Source organism: Acinonyx jubatus, chromosome A2 (genome assembly GCF_027475565.1).
Source record: "Acinonyx jubatus isolate Ajub_Pintada_27869175 chromosome A2, VMU_Ajub_asm_v1.0, whole genome shotgun sequence".
NCBI classification, from domain to species: domain Eukaryota; kingdom Metazoa; phylum Chordata; class Mammalia; order Carnivora; family Felidae; genus Acinonyx; species Acinonyx jubatus.
The window spans coordinates 100,087,662-100,093,729 of NC_069383.1; positions in this window are offsets into that span (position 1 = coordinate 100,087,662).

The window sequence follows — 6,068 nt, forward strand, 5'->3', positions numbered from 1 at the left end:
AATGTTAAACCAAGATTATAATCTTGGAATAAACCTATAGCTCTGTTCTTCTTTCTCAAGATTGCTTTGGCCATTTAGGGTACATGCTTTCATTTTTTTTTTTTTAATGTTTATTTATTTTTGAGAGAGAGAGAGAGAGAGGGGGCAGGGGAAAGGCAGAAAGAGAGGGAGACACAGAATCTGAAGCAGGCTCCAGGCTTCAAGTTGTCAGCACAAAGCCCGACGGGGGGGCTTGAACTCACCGAGGGCAAGATCATGATGTGAGCCTACGTCAAACGCTAAACCCAGGTGCCCCTGTCATGCTTTCATTTTTATTCAGTTAAAATATCTTCTTTTTTTGTTGGTTTGTTTGCATTATTTTTTTTTTATTTTAGAGAGATAGAACATGAGTGGGGGAGAAGGGCAGACGGAGAGAGAGAGAGAGACAGAGAGAGAGACAGAGAGAGAGACAGAATTCCAAGAAGATCCACGCTCAGTGCAGAGACCAACACAGAGTTCTATCCCACAGAACTGGGATCATGACCTGAGCTGAAAGCAAGAATCGGATGCTCAACCAAACTGAACCCCTAATATAGCTCATAATTTCCCTTTTAGTCTTTAACTTGTGAATTATTTATAACTGCTTTATAGTGCATCCCAATATTTAAATAATTTCCTTAGCTATTTCTCTTAGCAGCTGCTAGTGTACTTCCTTTATGACTATAGAATCTACATTGTGTGGCTTGAATCATTTTTAAAAATTTGAATCCTTTTAAATACATTTAGAGATTGGTTTTTGCTTCTTTGCTTGTTTGTGTTTTTCAGGTGGGAAGTCCAATCTCGTTCCTTTTTCTCAGTCTTTGCAGGAAGCCGAAGTCCTGGTAGGGTTTTAAAACAAATAATAAGAAAATATGGGCTGAACAAATATTTACTGTCCATAAAAACTTCAATATATACAAACATTTGTTACTAATCATTGTTGCTTTTTAAATAAAATGTGGAGCTTTGGAAGATCCTAGAAGAACACCTTAATTACCCAGCCTTCTTTCTGGGAATAAAAGGAAATATAAAAATATTTTATTTCATTGCTAATGCATTTAGTACTCCCAGATAAATGTTGGTTTAAAAAGGTATTGTTTTCTTTATCATGCATTGAAACACTTGAAGTTTACTACTATTTTAGATTCTGGTGAAAGAATATGGTTATTATCTAATATGATCATTTCACCACTGAGTGGAAGCATTTCAGTGAGCATGACAACAAGCAGGGGCATAAGTGTGGACAAAATCTTTGCACTTCAAAGTTTGCAAATATTGAAGGGAAAATGTCAGGGCGCCTGGGTGGCTCAGTCGGTTAAGCGTCCGACATCGGCCCAAGTCATGATCTCACGGTTGGTGAGTTTGAGCCCCGCGTCGGGCTCTGCGCTGACAGCTCGGAGCCTGGAGCCTGCTTCGGATTCTGTGTCTCCGGCTCTCTCTGCCCCTCCCCCACTCAAGCTCTCTTTCCGTCTCTCAAAAAGAAATAAATGTTAAAAATTAAAAAAAAAAATAAGAAGAAGAAAGAAAATGTCACAGAAGCAGCAAAACTAAAGATAGAACCAGGTCTGGATTTTGAACCTCCGGATGTGAGGAGGGCGGTGCTTGAAGGCCATAGTGAGTCATCTGTTAGGTGTTTGGCTCAGTAATTGTAGTCAAGTAATGCAGGCATAACACGGACTCTTAGAACCACAGACACAAAGGTATTGGCAAATATGATGTATTGTCATCCAATGTCTTTTAAGCCCTTGACCTGAGATCTTCATTCGATGCGGACACAGTCCACGTCATCTAAGAACATGGCAATGACATCATCTTACAGACCCTTTATTCTGTGTGAAGAGTCCACCCATCATGGGGTTTGAAACCTCCTCCATTCTTTACAGTTTCCTCAGCTGGAAACTGGGCATTATAACTCCCACCTCACAGAGTTGTTTGCAGATGTCCTGAGATGGAATGTGAAAGGCCCCTAAGCCATTGGAGTATCCAGCCCACCCACCTTTACATTTCCTTCTTGGAAAGATAATCACTCCAGTTCAGCAGTGAGCTTGGCCTCTCTTCGTTAGCGAAAGCACAAGATAACTTCTCCCATTTGAAATCCAGGCACAACATTTAGGTACGGCCAAGTATAAAATAATCTTAAAAAAAAAAAGAAAAAAGAAAGAAAGAAAGAAAAGCTCCATAAATACTATGGGAAAAGATTGGTTGTTGCCATCATGGAAAGCACAAGATAAGCACCCTATATAGTTCATAAACAGAAGCTAACATCCAAAGTCTTGAGTATTTCAGGCTGTGATTTGTGTGTACCTGGTGCCACAATTCAGAAGTGTGGACACTGTCACTTCTGTTTTCATTATTCTTTGTTGAGTGGTCATGTCACTGCCTCTTGTTTTAGAAACACAAGCAAAGAGATAGGCTGCAGAAACATTAATTGTGTTTATTCCAAGATGACAAATTAGAAGAAAAATATTTTTCTCAATGTATGTAGACTAGAAGGCCCTTACTCTCTAACTTTGAATGCTTAAAGATATTTATCATTTTGTCATGGATTATGATTATGCTGATGTACAGGTATTTTTAGCAACTAGTTTTTATGTGCATTTAAGAAATTTACATCAGAATTGAAAATTAACTAAAAGCTTCAGTTATTTGCCCTTCCATTCTCTCTTGGCTTCTTTTCAATGCATATAAACATTGCATATAACCTTATTATCACATGGCAACTCACTGTTAATGTTTTCCACCTAAGAAAATTTTAAAAGCATAGAATTTACTTCATTTTTACTTTGCTCCAGTGTAGGGGAACTTGAGCAACAATTATTCTATTTTCAAAACACTTGTCATAAAAATCTTTGAGCACATTTTCCCCCCTTTGTCCAAATATTTTTTTATTCCTTTTAAACGTTTCATTTGCTATTACAAGAAACAATAGATCCATACATTTGGATCGATCATGTTGCTTATTGAAAGCTTGCTTTCCAGAAGGCATAACACAGTTTACACTGATAATGTCAGTGCTTAAATACTTCAACTTAATACTATGAACATTAGATTACATCTATTTTGTTTATTTTTGCTAATATGATGGATTTATGTTGCAACATGTTATTTAGTGTTAGTAAGGGTTAAGTAGTTTTTATTTCTTAAAGAGTTTCTTTCTATCAAAAAATATTATTTTATAGCAAGACATCTTAAAAGTAGAGAAATACAAGCAAAAACTTGCTAGTAATCTCATCTCCAAAAGATAGAAATGTAATAATTATAGAGACATCTTAAAATAAATACATACCTATATAGAAGTATAATATACATATATAGATAAGTAGATTTATATGCATGTGCACATATTTGTTATTGCATGATATGGATGTACTATCTCCAGTGTGATAATACGTTCTGAACATTGATTCTTGTCAATGCATATCTTCATTCAATGCTCTTTTAATGGCTGTATAGTATTCCACTTTATAGAATGCCTTCATTAGCTTAGCTATTCCCTCACCATTTAATACTAAGTTGTACAAATTTTGAGTGGTATAAATTATGTTTCAGTGAAAATTAATATCTATATATGTTTCCATATATCTTTGCTTAATTCCTTAGGACAAATTCTTAAATACGAAATTGCTAAACGATGGTACATTTTGCCAGAGGGAAAGAAGAGACAATCTTATACTGTCATCAGAAGGGCACAGTATTTGTAACACATGCCCTAAGGAAACTTCACAGTGACATGTTAGTTGAAAACAGTGGGCAGAAAAATAAATGGAAAGGAAAGGCTGGCCTTTGCCTCCTAAATTAGTATGAAGTAGAAGAAGACCCATCTATTTAGTATGACATATATTAGCTCAAGCTTCTATAACATAATACCATAAGCTGGGTGACTTAAATAATGAAAACCTATTTTCTCTCCAAGATCAGGGTCCCCAGGGCTCAGTGTCTGCTAAGAGCTTCCTTCCTGGTTTTCAGACAGTTGCCTTCTTGCTGTGTTCACACTTGGGAGAGAAAGAAAGAGAGTGAGAGAGCTCTTATGACATTAATGAACTGCCAAAAATTCCAGTTCCTCACCAGATACATTACATAGTGGGTAAGAGCTTCAGCATACGGATTTAGGGGGGACTCAATTCTGTCCACAGCATATGAGGTGTATCTGTTAGGTTGCACTTCTTTGAGTTCTTAATGAGTCTTCTGTGACAAAGGAGAGCCATGGACATTAAAATCTCATTCCTATCACTTTCTGCCAACAGGGGATGATCAAATATAAAGTCTCTACACAACCTAATTGCTGTGTGGTTTTTTTTGTTGTTGTTTTGTTTTTTGTTTTTTAGAATAATAGTAAAATGCCTACATTATTGGAGATTGGGAAGGTGGTGGAGGAGAAGGACCTTAAGCCCACCTTGTCCCATTGGCACACCTAGAAAATATTCACATCAGAGTAAATAACCCAGAAAAGGCCCCCAAAGACCAGCAGAAGAAACCTTACAACTAAAGGTAGAAAAGAGACCATATCGAAAAGAGAAGAGAGGGTAAGAAGGGCAGAGATGTTGTAGGGAGCTAAAAGGACTTGGGCCATCCCTGGTCAGGAGGGGGCTAGTGGATGTGGAGAGGAGAGTGAAACAGAGCCTCACACCAGGGACCCTGCACAGAGAAGACAAATCCCCATACCATTTGTCTTTGAAAACCAGAGGGGCAAAATATCCTGAGTTCTTACAACCAGGGGGACTTAATGCCCAGAATTTTAATAATCAGCAGGCTTCACTCTGGAGGAGCCTAGAGGGTGACAGAAAGCTGAGTCCCCACACTTAAAGAGATAGCACAACAAACAGCCCTCAGAGATACGGCAGAGAAGCAGCATTTTGAAACACACCTGGGGCCTCCCAAGAGGGATGGTTATTTACTAATCTCAGAGCATGTCCACGAGGTACAGAGATCTCTTGGAGACTCCTCCAGGAACAAGGGAGCTCAGCATAAACCCACACCCAACCCACACCCCTCAGCATAAACCTGGAGCCATCCGTGGGAACCACATTGACTGACTAACTTGCTTCCATCAAGCTCCACCCACCTGCACTGCTGTGACTCTGTCCCTCCCAGTCAGTCTGGCTTTAGTCCAGATGCGGTGAGTCCCCTTCCAGAGAATATCATCCCAAACTTTGCCATCACCACCTCTCCCAACCCGTGCGCTCTGTGGGGCCTTGGTCCCAGCATTGGCACCAGCACTGGGCCCTGTGGAAGACAAGGTCACACCTTGTTAACATTGTGCGCTGCCCCCAACCATGTGTTCTTTGAGGATCCACCCTGCTGCCATGTCCCTGAACAGCCAAAGCAACCTTTAAAAAGAAAACGAAACTGCAGGTATCACAATTCCAGACTTCAAGTTATATTACAAAGCTGTAGTAATCAGAACAGTACGATTCTGGCACAAAAAAATAGACACCTGTATCCATGGAACAGAACACAAAACTCAGAAATTAACCTACATGTATATGTTTGAATAATCTTTGGCAAAACAGGAAAGAATATCCAATGGAAAGAAATACAATCTCTTCAACAGTTGGTGTGGGAAAACTGGACAGCAAGGTGCAAAACAATGAAACTGGACCACTTGCTTACGCCATACACAAAAATAAACTCAAAGTGGATTAAGGAACTAAAGGTAAGATCTGAAACCATAAAAATCCTAGAGAAGAGCACAGGCAGTAATTTCTCTGACATCAGCCTTAGCAACATCTTTCTGGATATGTCTCTCAGGCAAGAGAAACAAACAAACAAACAAAACCATAAACTTTTGGGACTTTATCAAAATTAAATGCTTCTGCACGGTGAAGAAAACAATCAACGACTCCAAAAGGCAACGTACTGAATGGGAAAAAAATATTTCCAAAATATAGAAAAAACTGATACAACTCAATACCCAAAAAACAAAAAATACAATCAAAAAATGGGCCGAACACATGAGCAGATGTTTCTTCAAACAAGGCACGCAGATGGTCAACAGAAACATGAAAAGGTGTTCAACATCACTCACCAGCAGGGAGATGCAAATCAACACC